This window comes from Gopherus flavomarginatus, chromosome 3, assembly GCF_025201925.1.
Source record: "Gopherus flavomarginatus isolate rGopFla2 chromosome 3, rGopFla2.mat.asm, whole genome shotgun sequence".
Taxonomy (NCBI): domain Eukaryota; kingdom Metazoa; phylum Chordata; order Testudines; family Testudinidae; genus Gopherus; species Gopherus flavomarginatus.
In genome coordinates this window covers 119888017-119904450 of record NC_066619.1, presented here as the reverse complement: position 1 = coordinate 119904450, position 16434 = coordinate 119888017, and the positions used below count along the sequence as shown (strand labels likewise).

The 16434-nt window shown below is 45.5% G+C and overlaps 1 pseudogene; it reads right to left on the bottom strand.

Moving 5' to 3' along the window:
- Positions 1-3530: 3530 nt before the first annotated feature.
- Positions 3531-16434, bottom strand: part of LOC127047336 (signal peptide peptidase-like 2B) — a 42080-nt pseudogene continuing 29176 nt past the window's right edge.

Sequence of the window (16434 nt, the reverse complement as noted above, 5' to 3'; positions counted from 1 at the left end):
GAGGAAGGAAATAGCCCGAGGGCACCTGACTCCAGTCAGGCTGTAGAGCTGACCTTGCCAATGTCAGTGTGTTTTGGTCAGGATCCCCACTGACCACCGGTAGCAGTGACGGCCGCTACCAGGGCCCCGGGCTGGAACGCAGAGGAGTGGGTGGGCCTGCGTTCCCTCTGCCACCTGTATCCGGGTGGCAGACTCCCCCTCTCCCCGGCCTAAGGTCAAGAGCTCTGACCTGCCCCAAAGGGCCAGAGCTGATTGTAACTGTGTTTGGTGCCCTGCCCGAACCAAGGGCTGGGCCCCTTTTGACTTTGCCACTGCTCTGCCCTGCCCCAAAGGGCCAGAGCTGATTGTAACTGTGTTTGGTGCCCCGCCCAAACCAAGGGCTGGGCCCCTTTTGACTTTGCCACTGCTCTGCCCTGCCCCAAAGGGCCAGAGCTGATTGTAACTGCAGGGTCAGACCTCCCCTGGGCAGGACCGCGGGCCCGAGGAGTAGCCCCCGGGGACGACAGTGAGGCCGGTGTGGCTCCCTTCCCCCTCAGGGAGGGTCGAGCCCCAGCGGAATCCGTCCACACCATCACTTTTATATCTGAAGGCCTGGCCCTGTTTCTCCCTTAATCACATACAGTAACAGCCTCCATTCTTTCACTCATTTAAATTGCCATTTTAAACCTCAGACTAAGCAGCTTGGTTCCTCCTTTGAGCTCTTTATTGAACCTCTTCCCTCCATACCGTCTGTCCAGTTCTGGTCTCTTTGTAGTAAACAACTTTAAAAAAATAACGGTCAGTCAGGCCTTATTAATGGTAAAGAGGAGAAGGAGTCTAAGGACAGCTAATCAATCTACACATCACTTCTTCATCAAGTCTTAATAGCTGGGCTATATTAAAGTTTTCCCTTAATAAATAAGCCAAATAGAATTAGCATCCAGAGCGGTATATCTCAGTAGTCTATCTCTGTGTGTGAGCACTTGAAAGAGAGAGATTCACCTCCCACCCCCACTGCCCTGGTAGTTTGAGGGAAACTGGGAGTAATGGGGAGAGGAGTTGTTGCCTGCAAAATCTCATGTTCTTTTATACAATTAAGGGAGTTTTCTGATCAGACTTCACCCTCTGCTTTCATGTATATCTGAGTGTAGGAAGCCTCTCTGAGTTCTCCAATGCCTGGTAATTGTCATGCCACATTGAGCAAAAATGCTAAGAGTTCTAAAGAGCTGCAGTCAAACTCTAAAAAGACCTGATGCAAAATGACAATGTAGGGTAAATGCATCTGAGATCAGGAGCCTCTGGAAATCCAAAATTATAGTCCTTCAATAAACATAAATGGCATAATTCGTTAGTAATCATTTATGTTTATTTTACTTGTTTGAGATTGTCTTTTAGATCTCGGTACGTTGGTTTTCAGCCTAAGTATTTCAGCTACTAGAACAGCTTGAGACATTTGTTCTCTGTTATGATTTTTGATCATATCATTGTGGAGACTTTCCCTCCACTTTTGCATAATTTTAGAAATGTATTGCTGTTGTAAGTTAGTCTGGTTTGTTAGTGTATTCACTTCACGCTTGACTTCTGAGGCTTTTTTGCTTCGATGTTTTAAAGGAAGTTCAACCTATAGTAGACAGAATATCATAAATAGGAAATAAAAACTTAAGATGTAAAACTCTGGAGAGGAAGTATTTCGAACGGTCTGTAATGTCATTTAAAAAAAGCACATTTTGGGGGCTAGCTGTTGCTTTGGTTTCATGCATTAGCCTCATAACTGTTTGGATATGGTGACTAGAGCTGTGTACAAGGAGGAAGAACTTTGCACACATTTGTGCATTCCTTAAATTTTGCTTTGACGCCTGCAAAAACAGGACCCAAAGATGATTCTAAGGTTGTAAGCTCAGGAGACTACTATGTTATGGTTCACACATAGCTTCCTCCTGAGGATACGCATACTTTGTCAGACTTCTTTTTCTCTGCCCAGAGCACTGTCTACCTAAAATGTACCTAGAGGGTCCTCTGCTGGCATTATGGGCACATCCTCAACGAAAGAAGAGGTGAGACACTTTTAGTTCAGGTCAGTTCACTTAAACACACTTCCTGGAGAGGCTCCAAGAGAGATACAGGGAAGGTAAACCCTACAAAGGGGCTGTAGCTATTCAGAATGTATTGATGAACTTACCTGGGATGCAGGCACATTAGCAGCTACTGGATGGGGGTGGGCTCGACACTGGTGGGGAAGGCAGGGACACAGCGAGAGCTGCCTGTCCTTTAATGAAGATCCCTTTCCTGGTTTTTCTGTGGTTTGCAGCTGGATTTCAGGAAGGGACTTTTTAGGTCAACTACATCAGGGCTAAATGGGCTCTTCTCAATTCTTTGCACTACAAGGATATTTTCTGGAGATGAGCTCGGCCCCTCTTGAGAGCAGATGAGTCCATAGGCCACAATCACAATCTCAACCACTCATTTCCTTCTGCCAGCTAACCTGCCCATTGGAGAAGGGAAACATCACTCCAGGGGTTGCGGTTAGGGTGGTTAGATTTTGGAGCTGGTCCCACCCCACTCATCTGAAGAGTTCCTTCACCTGGTTGGCTTTCTGCCAGATACTAAGTAGACCTTAAGCGGTGCCTCTAGGGCTCAGATGACTATTTGGGCCAGATTGCAGGAAGATGTTCTGGTTGCCTATCTCAGAAGGAAGGCAGGAACAACTGCAACGCCGTGACTAGTAGGTGAACTTAGTGAACAAAGGTATCAGGTAACCAAACCAGGCCAACGCAAGCTGAACTTGCCTTTGGGGTCTGTGAAATCTATGGCCACAATACCCCTCCCTAATTCTGAGGGCTGATAAATGTAAACGATAACCTCAGGTTGGTTTGTTTTTAGCAAGGTTCTTGGCCTTTTGCCTGATATAGCTAGCTATGAAAAGGTAACATGATTGCAAGGGCTGGAGTTTTGTCATTTTTTCCTTATTGTTCCCTATGGTACCAACGGCTGATCTTTGGCACTTATGAAAGCCACAGTTGTGGAATCCTTCAATTTCGGAGGGGAGCACAGACCCTTTTGTGGTGGGGGGAGTGAGATAGTAGTAATTACCCCTGCTTGCTGCTGATAGTGCTAGGGCTTCTGTAATTTTCTTCCCAGCTTGCTGCCTTAGTTCAAACCTGGAAAAATGACATAGAAAACAAGAAGGCAATGGCCACTAAAATGATCACTGACAATCATAGATGAGAAACCTTTTAAATCATCCTCTATTTCACACACATGATGAGGGACGTTGAAGTTTGTGATCATATGATCTAATCTAGTGAGTTGCATTATCTAGTTCACTTTGCTCTTTTCTGCTCAGAATATTTCTCGCACATGGTCATCCCCGGTTGGCTTGTTGGTTCTTCTGTATACAGCATGGAACTGAGCTCACTTGTGTTCACTTTGTGACCACTCATTTCTGTGGTCTTTTTCAGCTGAGTATGGGATCGGTCTTTTCTTGCTCTCTCTCTCTTGTTGAGATGTTGGCGCATAGAATTATTTGAGAGATGTGAATATCTGGCAGGAGACTACTCCAAAGGGAGATGAGGTAGGTTCTTCTCAAAGCCACGACCTGTCCAGAATAATGTGAGCTCCTGGCACCAAAGAGCAACAAAAAGGCTAGTGATAAGCATACAGGACACCAAGTACAGTAGAGCTGGTTGGCCTATCTGTAGGAATGCCCTAACACCAAAGGTCCTAGAAGATTAAGGCCATAAGATATAGTGCTAGCAACATAATAGAATTTGGACGACTGTACCTGAATATCAAATTTGTGTCAGGATGTTACAAGGAAACCTGGACTGAGTATATCCCCTAATCCTAGGATCTTGCATGCCTTGTTACAGAGATCCAAGGGAGAGGAGTTTAAATTTGGAACCTTCAGTACCAAAATAATCTTTTCATTTATGGCAGAGTCTGAGGGGTGGAGAGCTGCTACCTCCATAATACTCCCCCTAGATTGGGCTAGGAAAGGAGAGATGAATATGTAAAGCACATCAGCCACCAGAAAAGCCAATACATAAGGTGCAAGTCTTCATAGTAGGCATGTGGATGGATTTGATCATGAAGAGGCAGTAGGCCACACCTAGAGCATCCTGTAGGATCAATGCCCACCTGTCCTCATTTTGGAAAACCCACCAGAGCAGAATGATGGAGCTGCAAGATGCTTTCAGAAGCAACATCTGAACTTGTGTGCTCTTATGTAAACAGGGCAAGTGGATCCTGCATTCTCCAAGTGGGATTCTTCTCACAAAAGGAGAGACGCAACTGTAGAGAGAGCTTTGGAGGAAATGCAGCAGAATATCCCAATCACGACACACACAAAGTGATTATGGAAGAAATAGAGAAGTGTAGCAGCAAGGAGGATGTTGCTGTGGTAACACAGATCATGGTGAGGGTGCAGTCAACCACTTTGTCACTGTATTCCTCATTCTCTTCATCCTGGTGCTCTGTGTGCTGAGGTTTTGCTGCCACTACAAGCTCTGCCCAGTAGCCAGCAACCATGACTGTGCCCACTGCCAAGATGAAAAGGATTTTCATGCTGTCATCTAGGCTGGGCCTTGTGAGGAGGTAAATGGCAGCCCTGAGTGGATGCTCACTGAATTTCTTGCCCCTGATATCCAGCATGTCAGAATAATGGAGTACAACCATGGGGATGGCAATGACTGGCATGCAATGGGGGCGGCTGAATGGGGTCAGTGTTGGTGCAGTAGCTGCAATCTCTGGGCACTGACAGCTCCTACTGCCATCTCCTATGCAGAAAGAGCCTAGTGTCTCTCTTACGATTACCAGTAAACTCGGCCCCGTGCAGCTGGGCCAGTCTCCCTTTCTCACAGAGGCTGCAGTTGCCCCACATCACAGTCGGCATCGACTTTCTGAATGCCCTAGGGGACAGGTGGGAATGTGGAGAACGGAAGGCAGAGTCAGTATAGTCTTGAAGAGGCAGCAGGGGGCCTGTCTCAGCTCATGTGGCACAAGCACCATCTCTAAGCTGAAATGGGTACAATAATCCTTCCCTTGTGTCCCATTCCCTGCCGTCTGGTCTGAGAGGACACGGAGCAGGCCATACTCACAGCACACCTCCTTTACAACTGCGAGGCAAAGCAGTAGGAGAATCCCTCCACCTTTCCTTTACTGTTGTCCTGGGGGGGTCTGAGCCTTACAGCAAATTCTCTTCTCTCTGCTTCTTCCTTCCCCATGAAGATAGGGTGCACCACGCCTTCCACCAGGCATTATCTTTTCCTTCTTGCACATCATACAGTGACACTTTCCAGGGCTATTGGAGACAATACCTTGCACATCACAGATTCGTCTCCATGGAGACAGGAGGCCTCATGCATCAGGGCCTCACAGAGATAGGAAATACCCAGAGCTGACTACTAGGTCCCCTTTCATTTTCTATATGGACAATTCACCAAAGAATAGAAACACTTTCCCCCATCTCAAAATCCAGCAGCTGGGCTATTCTTGGTCCTTGAGGGGAGGGCTGAGGGAGAAGAGTTTGGGGCCAACGTGTGCACAAAGGCCAGGGATAATCACAGTTCTTGAGGAAGCACAGGGACTGCTACTTAGGCCTTGTCTACACTAGAAATGTGTACTGCTTTCACTGTACTGATCTAACTAAGCAAAAATCATCCTTCCTAACTGACCTAGTTATACCAGTACAAAAACTATGTGTTAATGAGGCATTTGTGTGTCCACGGGGATGCACTTTACCCCATAGTTCCCGCAGACAATGGCTCACAGAGTAGGCAAGTGTGCATGAAGCTTGTTAGAGCATACTTGATCTGCCTACACTCTGAGGAAGGAGATGTGCAAGGGTGGTGGATCGACACTTTTGGCTCCTACACAGACAGGATGGGTGAGGTAATATCTTTTATTGTTCCAACTTCTGTTGGTGAGACAGACAAGCTTTTGAGCTTATACAGAGATCTTCTTCGGGTCTGGGAAATGTGCTCAAAAGCTTGTCTCCCTCACCAACAGAAAAGTTGGTCCAATAACAGACATTACCTCACCCACCTTGTCTCTGGGATCAACAAGGTTACAACACTGCGTACTTCTGCTCTTGGTTTTTGCTTCTTTAATCCTCAGCACGTAGTACTTTAAACACACTCAAAGGGTTTACTTCTGTTTTAACAAACAGGCCAGTGCACAATACACTAATTTTTCCCTGTGACATAGGATTTGCCATACCATGGTTGGTCAAGTCCTGTATCCTGTTTCTGACGGGGTGGCACTAGCTGCTCCACAAGGAAGTGCACAGGACCACATAAAGCACAGTTATGGAATGACCAGCCTAGAAGGGAATTTTCATCCTCTCCTTCCCTCCCCCACCCCCTTAGTTAAGCCTGGTCTACACTGTGTGTGGGCGGGGGGGGGAATGTAAGATACACAACTTCAGCTATGGGAATAGTGTAGCTGAAGTCGATGTATCTTATTTCGACTTACCTCCCGTCCTTGTGGCGCAGGATCGACGGCTGCAACTCCTCTGTCAACTCCACTTCTGCCGCTCGCCCTGGTGGAGTTCCAGAGTTGATGGGAGCGCGTTCAGGGATCGATATATCGCGTCTAGATGAGACACGATATATCAATCCCCGATAGATCGATCGCTACCTGCCGATCCGGCAGGTAGTCTAGATGTACCCTTACTTTATATTCGAAAGCACGAGGGCCAGCTCAGTCAATCCACCCTGGGATCAGAGAGGTACTTTGTGTTCTTTTTGGCTTGCACATCAACAGAAATAAAGGTTCTGTGTGTTGAACTGCAGGTATCAATTCTATTACTAATGCACCAGCTAGAGTAGAATCAAGCCCATTCTGCTAACAGGAGTTAAAAACCAGTCTAAAAACCACATTTCAGTCAGAAAAGTAAACAGGAACAGATGTACAATACACTATTGTGGGATTGGTGCAACGTTTTGTGTTATCATGACAGCTCCTCCTTCAGGCACCAAAATCCTTTGACTTGCCATCAGTTTATGAGCATTGGAAACAACTGTGATACTGCCTTCCCCTGGCTGCTTGGAGGGGACACCTCTTACCCAGCACTACCCCCAGGCTGGGGAGCTGCCATTCAATCACTCCATCTCTCATGTGCCATCATTGTCCTCTGTCCCCCCTCAAACTCCCTTCTGCCCCCACTGTACCCTATTCCCCTGCAATGCCATAATCTGCCTCCTGCTCCCCACAGTACTCTGCTCCCACTCATTTTTCCCAGTCACCATTCACAGTGTCTCTGCTGCCCTGAACTATAGAGTGGCAGCCATTTTGAAAACAGAGGGGCAGGGTAGGCAAGAGGTGCCTTGCCTGCCTGCCTGCCTGACAGAGCACATAAAATCCCGCAAGAACTCCCAAGGGTAGGGTGAGCTAGTGAGGGACATTGCATTTAGGAGGTCGTATTGTTTTGTGTGATCTGTGCTCTCCTCTGCTTTACATGGTTAAATATAACAAGCATAAATATGTTAGACTGGGCAACATCTCTGTGTGTTTGTGTGTGTTGACTGCTTCACAACTAGCATGCCTCCGAGAAAGTTAAACTATAAGCCAGAAGTGTCACACCTTTTGGGTGGAGTTCTGAGGGAGGGATGCCTCTCAGTATTGGGGTGTTTGAGGGATGAGCACTGCGCCAGAATGGCTAGGCGGCTGGATAGCAGGTTTCATCACTCATAGGAGAATGCCGGATGGAAGAAGGTCTATGCCCAAAGCAGCAAAGAATCCTGTGGCACCTTATAGACTAACAGACGTTTTGGAGCATGAGCTTTCGTGGGTGAATACCCACTTCCTCAGATGCATGTAATGGAAATATCCAGGGGCAGGTATATATATGTGTGCTAGCAAGCAAGCTAGAGATAACGAGGTCAGTTCAATCAGGGAGGATGAGGCCCTGTTCTAGCAGTTGAGGTGTGAAAACCAAGAGAGGAGAAACTGGTTCTGTAATTGGCAAGCCATTCACAGTCTTTGTTCAATCCTGAGCTGATGGTGTCAAATTTGCAGATGAACTGAAGCTCAGCAGTTTCTCTTTGAAGTCTGGTCCTGAAGTTTTTTTGCTGCAGGATGGCCACCTTAAGGTCTGCTATAGTGTGGCCAGGGAGGTTGAAGTGCTCTCCTACAGGTTTTTGTATATTGCCATTCCTAATGTCTGATTTGTGTCCATTTATCCTTTTCCGTAGAGACTATCCAGTTTGGCCGATGTACATAGCAGAGGGGCGTTGCTGGCATATGATGGCGTATATTACATTGGTGGACGTGCAGGTGAATGAACCGGTGATGGTGTGCCTGATCTGGTTAGGTCCTGTGATGGTGTCGCTGGTGTAGATATGTGGGCAGAGTTGGCATCGAGGTTTGTTGCATGGATTGGTTCCTGAGCTAGAGTTATTATGGTGTGGTGTGCAGTTACTGGTGAGAATATGTTTCAGGTTGGCAGGTTGTCTGTGGGCAAGGATTGGCCTGCCACCCAAGGCCTGTGAAAGTGTGGGATCATTGTCCAGGATGGGTTGTAGATCCTTGATGATGCGTTGGAGGGGTTTTAGCTGGGGGCTGTATGTGATGGCCAGTGGAGTCCTGTTGGTTTCTCTCTTGGGTTTGTCTTGCAGTAGGAGGCTTCTGGGTACACGTCTGGCTCTGTTGATCTGTTTCCTTATTTCCTCGTGCGGGTATTGTAGTTTTGAGAATGCTTGGTGGAGATTTTGTAGGTGTTGGTCTCTGTCTGAGGGGTCAGAGCAGATGCGGTTGTACCTCAGTGCTTGGCTGTAGACAATGGATCGTGTGATGTGCCCGGGATGGAAGCTGGAGGCATGAAGGTAGGCATAGCGGTCGGTGGGTTTTCGATATAGGGTGGTGTTAATGTGACCATCACTTATTTGCACCGTGGTGTCAAGAAAGTGGACCTCCCGTGTAGATTGGTCCAGGCTGAGGTTGATGGTGGGGTGGAAGCTGTTGAAATCATGGTGGAATTTTTCCAGAGTCTCCTTCCCGTGGGTCCAGATGATGAAGATGTCGTCAATGTAGCGTAGATAGAGAAGGGGTGTGAGTGGACGAGAGCTGAGGAAGCATTGTTCCAGGTCGGCCATGAAGATATTGGCATATTGTGGGGCCATGCGGGTGCCCATAGCAGTGCCACTGATCTGGAGATATATATTGTCATCAAATTTGAAATAGTTGTGTGTAAGTATAAAGGCACAGAGCTCAGCAGCCAGTTGTGCTGTGGCATCATCAGGGATAGTGTTCCTGACAGCTTGTATTCCATCTGTGTGTGGGATGTTTGTGTAGAGAGCCTCTGCATCCATGGTGGCTAGGATGGTGTTTTCTGGGAGGTCACCAATGCATTGTAGTTTCCTCAGGAAATCAGTGGTTTCGCGGAGATAGCTGGGAGTGCTGGTGGCATAGGGTCTGAGTAGAGAGTCCATATATCCAGACAGTCCTTCAGTGAGAGTGCCAATGCCCGAGATGATGGGGCGTCCAGGATTTCCGGGTTTGTGGATCTTGGGTAGTAGATAGAATAACCCTGGTCGGGGCTCTAGGGGTATGTTGATTTCTTCGGGTGTTAGTGTGGGGAGTGTCCTGAGTAGATGCTGTAGTTTCTTAGTGTATTCCTCAGTGGGATCTGAGGGAAGTGGCCTGTAGAATTTGGTATTGGAGAGTTGTCTGGCTGCCTCCTTTTGATAGTCAGACCTGTTCATGATGACAACGGCACCTCCTTTATCAGCCTCTTTGATGATAATGTCAGGGTGGTTTCTGAGGCTGTGGATGGCATTGTGTTCTGCACGACTTAGGTTGTGAGGCAAGCGATGTTGTTGTTCCACGATTTCTGCCTGTGCACGCCGGCGGAAGCATTCAATGTATAGGTCCAGGCTGTCATTTCGACCCTCAGGAGGAGTCCATGTGGAGTTCTTTTTCTTGTGCTGTTGGTGGGAGGGCACCCGTGTATCAGTGCACTGTTCAGTGTTGTCCTGGAAGTATTCTTTGAGTCGGAGACGGCGAAAGTAGGCTTCCAGATCGCCACAGAACTGTATCATGTTGGTGGGGGTGGCAGGGCAGAAAGAGAGTCCCGAGATAGGACAGACTTTTCTTCTGGGCTGAGTGTGTAGTTGGATAGATTGACGATATTGCTGGGTGGGTTAGGGGTACCACTTGCCCACAGACAACCTGCCAACCTGAAACATATTCTCACCAGTAACTGCACACCACACCATAATAACTCTAGCTCAGGAACCAATCCATGCAACAAACCTCGATGCCAACTCTGCCCACATATCTACACCAGCGACACCATCACAGGACCTAACCAGATCAGCCACACCATCACCGGTTCATTCACCTGCACATCCACCAATGTAATATACGCCATCATATGCCAGCAATGCCCCTCTGCTATGTACATTGGCCAAACTGGATAGTCTCTACGGAAAAGGATAAATGGACACAAATCAGACATTAGGAATGGCAATATACAAAAACCTGTAGGAGAGCACTTCAACCTCCCTGGCCACACTATAGCAGACCTTAAGGTGGCCATCCTGCAGCAAAAAAACTTCAGGACCAGACTTCAAAGAGAAACTGCTGAGCTTCAGTTCATCTGCAAATTTGACACCATCAGCTCAGGATTGAACAAAGACTGTGAATGGCTTGCCAATTACAGAACCAGTTTCTCCTCTCTTGGTTTTCACACCTCAACTGCTAGAACAGGGCCTCATCCTCCCTGATTGAACTGACCTCGTTATCTCTAGCTTGCTTGCTAGCACACATATATATACCTGCCCCTGGATATTTCCATTACATACATCTGAGGAAGTGGGTATTCACCCACGAAAGCTCATGCTCCAAAACGTCTGTTAGTCTATAAGGTGCCACAGGATTCTTTGCTGCTTTTACAGATCCAGACTAACACGGCTACCCTCTGATACTTTATGCCCAAAGAACATGCCTAAGGACCCTGACATTGGGGAAGTGGCTGGACTCCATTCAGGCTCCAGGAGCTTCAAACACCCCAGAAGTCCAGAGCGTCAGAGGCTTGGGTTCCCCTCACAATCCATCCTAATAGGTGGCTAAGACGCAGCACCTGCTAGGACCTGTGACAAGCTGATAATTTAAGATTGGATAATAACAGATGCAAATCCCAGTGATGATTCAACCTGGTGATATTCTAAACAAAATGACCTCTCAGCCAGGCTTGTAGCTATTCCCATCTCTTTACACTGACTCTCTAGGCATTTTTGGCTTAGGCTTCAGAGTGACAGACAGAGTGACAATCCTGGAATCTTATTATATAGATTATAATATCCCCTCTGGGTGCCACTGCAATGTAAATGAGAAATAGTAATGACCATAACTGCTCTTTAATAGTGTGGAGAAGATTAAACGAAAAACATAGGTGCAGATTATCAGCCTATGTACATTTTCACAGCTCCATTGACTTGAAAGCTTTGGGGCAAGCCCTGAAGACTATTCAGGACTGGGGGAGGGAACAGAAGAAAGGGGGTTCACTGCCCTCTCAATAGAATCTTCAGGGAGAAACTCAGGAAGGCTATCTTTGTAACATTATCCACCCCCTATGGTTTTAATGTGGAATGTTGTGGGGCCAAATGCATGCAACTCCTGCTAAAATCAGTGAATATTGCCAGTATTTAGCACCTTTGAAGGATTTGGCCCATGTGACAAAAAAAAAAAAACAAATGAGAATTAAGGGTTGAGGCTTTGGAGGGTGGGCTGGGCTGATCCCTCACTATAAAGGTAAATGGAGATTTTTGTCATTAAGCTCAGTAGGAGCAGGATCTGGCCCTAAGAGCATAAGTTTTTCCTTAGGGGTAGAAAATAAGGCTGAAGACAATATCACAGCAGCAAAGGTCTTTGTTCCCTTCTTCCAGGCAGCGTGGGGAAACAAATAAAACTAATCTTATTTTGTTTTCCTTCAACAGAGAAGAGGAAAGAAATATTCATGAATGCAAAGCTGCTTTTGATTTGTTTTAAAAATAGATCTCAGCATATATGTTAATAATCCTTACTTTAATTGCACAATCTGAGGGAAACTGAGGGAGAGATAAACCAGAGGGGATTTTTTGATGAGTATATTTTATATCCTTTTTCCTATAGGGCAAAGAAGAACAATTTAAAGATGGACATATTTTCTTTACAGTTGTGTAACCTACTTTTGCGAAACAGCTGCTTGATGGAAACAGACTCATTACCCGTAGAGTCAAATTGAAATCCATATAGAGTAATTGTTTTATTTTAAATGATACAATGTTTGTTTGGTTCTCAGAAGGAGTAGGAGTTTAAGGTAGGTTTCTTTATTGGTAAATAATCCAGTAGACTTGTAATGAGCCTCATGAAGGCTAATTCAAGGGTAAGGCACAAGAGATTGTTTCATTTCATTTGAACACATAAAATATAGTTAGCTTATACACCATAAATAACATTAGCCTTTAAAAATCTATGAGCGAATGCCAGTGTGTCTTTGCTGAGGGCAATTTAAAATCTCTTGTGTGAGCTGATCAAATTAAATAAAGCTTCTGTTCTGTCAAGGTTCAAAATCTACTGATGTGCCAACATTCATTCTTCAGCTCTGTATTTAGCTTTTAAGGCAGACAAGGTCAGCAGTATCTGATTGATCCAGAATCTATCTAGTAGGAAGACAAGCTATTTTTCCCTAAGAAAGCGATCTCCCCCAACCCACATATTCATCTCCCAGATCAGAACAGCTGATGTGGTGTTATTCCACCAGATGGCATTCTTTATCCAGTAAAAACATTGACAGATTTTTGCCACTGTCCATTTGCCATGGAGATTTGAGTTTTTTTGTTTTTCTGTTTAAAAGGAATGTTTTACTATCCGAGTTTTGCCTCTCTTTTGGCACACATAGGAATGGTAAAAGCATAAATAAAAGGACAGTTTCTGTGAAACACTATTGAACTGATATGTCAAAATGGAAGGAAAAAATACAGGACAAAACACAGAATTCATGCCTTGAACTCTTGAAATAAAGGGGAGTGCAGTGCTGTGAAACAAACAGATGAATATATTGGTTCCCTTTAGAAGAGAAAACATGGATTTTTCCAACTGCCAGTGCTGCAAACTCACCCTCAGTTTTGATAATCCAAAAATCAAATTAATCCTTGCCTCTAAACATCAGGCGAGGTCTTTTTTGCCATACGCAGCTGAACCTGTAATGAAAATTTTTTACAACCAGAATCTGCTAAACAATTTTATGGAAGATACATGAGTAGAAAATAAACCAGCATAGCTGCATTGCCTGTGGTATGTAACAGAGACATTTAAAAAACAAAACAACAAAACCCCCAAATCTTGTTTTTGCCAAATAAAGTAATATCTAGCTCCTCTATAGCACTTGTCAACATTGTTTCTCTCAAAGTGCTTTATAAAGGAGGTATTATCACTATTTTACAGATGGGGAAACTGAGGCACAGAGACATGAAACGACTTGTCCAAGGTCACCCACCTCTCAGGAGAGTGCTGTAACCAGTGAGTTATGGGCTATTCCAATCTGGGGCTCCCTGAGTCTCTCCTGTTGAAGCTGGTTCACAGTAGCTAAATAATGCAAGAATGACTAGAACAAGAGACTAAACCCTGTGCCTCTCCAATCCAAAGGCATGAGTGTGTGGGGGAAGGAGAAGGATTGTAGTGTAGTAGAGCCCAGCTGTTCCCAGCTTCTCCACAGATTTGCTATGTAATCTTGGGCATGCCACTTAACCTCTCCAGCCTTGTCAGCATTAGGTTATTTTTCCAAGTTTCCAACCACTGCAACCACCAATAAGCCAATCTCCATTATCTCACTGGGTACTCATATGGCTCCCAGCACGTAATATATGAACACTTTTCACTCAGTGAAGTTGTTAGGCTTACAACACACCTGTGAGGCAGGGAAATTTTACCCCCATTTTACAGATGGGAACAGAGGTTCAGGGTAGGCTAAGGTACATAGGGGCCTAAATCCTGCTTTTAGGCTTCACTGCAGTCCAAAAAAATGCCACCAAGCCCTGTAGGCACCTAATCTCAATCGGAACCTATAAAAGTTCTTAGTTTCTGCCTCTAGGCATGCACACTGTTGCCTCACTCTAGGTGCCCAAACATGTCTCTCACCTAAGCCCAGACTGAGTAATGAACCAAGGAAAGATAGGTGTTCATCTGCCTAAGATGCATGTGGGGCATAATCGGGTAGGTGTACTCAATGACCACCTCTGGGGTTGGGTCCCATTCTGAATTTGGGAGCAGGAGGTGGTGTTAGTGCCCATGGTGCCCTCCTTATAACTTTTAGCCTCGTGCTTAGAGCATTCATCTTGGATGTGGGAGAACCAGGTTTAAGATCCCCTTTTCCTCAGGGTGGGGGAGAGGATTTGAACAGGGGTCTCTCACCTCTCAGAAGAATGCTCTAACCACTGAGTTTTGGCATATTCTGATGTGAGACTTCTTCAGTCCCTCCTGTTGAACTTCCACTGTAGATAAGTAATGGAAGAATAATTGGAGCAGGAGGACTAGACTTTGTGTCTCCTGCCCCTGCAAGTGGGTGCATCAAAAACTGGACTACACAGTCTCTCTCTCTCTCTCTCTCTCTCTCTTCATCTGCCCCATGACTATTTAAATATTTATCCACAGTGGAATGCCATTGGACCAGAGAGAAAGTCTTCAGGCATAAGACATATCCCTTTTGTTGGCATGTCTCATTGTCTAGGTTAGGCAGCTCCCTGTTGAGGGTGCTGGCATTTGTGGATCCTATTGTAAGGTGCTTGTCTCTCCCCATTCTTTGTGTAGGGAGCCTGGGTGCCTAAGTTGAGCTTTATGGAACTCAGTGTTGTCCCTGTGATTTTCTAGGTCCCCAAACTTAGGTACTATCGTGTTGAGCATTATGATGCCTAATTCACTTTGTGGATCCCAGCCTTTGTCCAATGTCACATAGGAAGTTTATGGGGAATTGCAGGTTGTCTGCAAGCTGGTCTGCACTGAAAACTTATATTGTCATAGCTACACATCTCTTATGTCCCCTGAGATGTAACTAAGCCAACCCTAACCCCTGGTGTAGCCAGTGCCAGGTTGATCAACAATCAGCTTCACTACTGCCTCTCGGGCCAGTGGATTATCTACAGTGACAGGAAAGCCCCTCCTGTTGCTTCAGTGAATGTCCTCAGTGACGCACTACTGCAACGCAGCTGCAGCCCTGCCACTGTCACAGTTTAAGTGCAGACATACCCTGAGTCCCAGTCGAGCACCCTCATTGTTGACTTTAGTTCCTGCTGTAGCTGTTGTGGCCTCAGCCTACTAGACTTAATCTAGTCTGTGAATATGACAGTCTGTGTCTGTGAATGTGAGAGTTGGTAACCTAATCATTGGAGGCAGACAGTAGGCTGTTTTTAAGCATGCTGCCTTCCTCTTATTTTAAATGTCTTTGCATGTTTGGGGGATGATCTTACCTCTGTTTCTTCGCTCCCAGATGCAGTACTTCAAAGAAAATCTGTCCAATGAAAAAAACAATTTGAACTTCTTTAAAACTGTAGGCCAGATTCCATGTTGGTCCATGTCTTCAAACTTTCCTTGCCATCCCTCAGGGCTAGAAACCTGATTTTTGTTTTTCCAAATGAAAGCTGAAATTCCTACATCATCACATGGCTCCAAGAGCTGGGGCTTAAAGAAAAATCACCATATATTGTGAGAGTTGGCAGCACTATATGCTGCAGTGATTTGCAGGAGTTAAGCAACGTGGATGACCATGAGTGTGTCTGTCAATATACGCATAGCTTGAATACTTAGCTCATGCTTTGTCTCATTCATTGTGTGTACTTATTGACTCTGGAGTGTGACTGGGCTTAGAGGTAGGTTATGTTTTTCCTGCCAAAAACGGAGTTCACATCTCTCTAGATCTTCTGCAACAGCTTCTGACTCTGCTTGCTCTGGCAGCTAGAACACAGCAAGGAACTTCATGGCCAGTATACTTTACATTGCCTACTCTTGTTAAGTGCTGAGTGCCCTAAAATACCATTGAGTTCAGGATCCCTTGTTGAGTCAGTCCCTCTATTTGTAGCTGTCCGAAATTGGGCTGAGTTTTCAATTCTAACAAAACAAACCCAGGCAAACTTTGCATAGATTCATGTTTTGGAACAAATCTTTTACTCTGCACTAATTCCACCACCTATTACATGCGTGCAACCTCATTGAACACTGCTCTTGAATATAGTTCTGTTTGTTGACATATGATCCAAAATAGTGTCTAATTCACTCTCCCATAGCTGTGTTGGCTCTCTGGTGCTAACAGGAATAAACAGGAGAAAAAAATGCCCATAAAATTAGAAGAGTTGACTCCAGATAGAAATAGGGAGCAGACCAGTTGAACAAGAGGGTGCCATTTTTGCATCATAACTTTCTAGAGTAGAACTGCATTTTGAGATCATGAATTGGTTTGTAATTTTATATTTCAAAACAAATGCT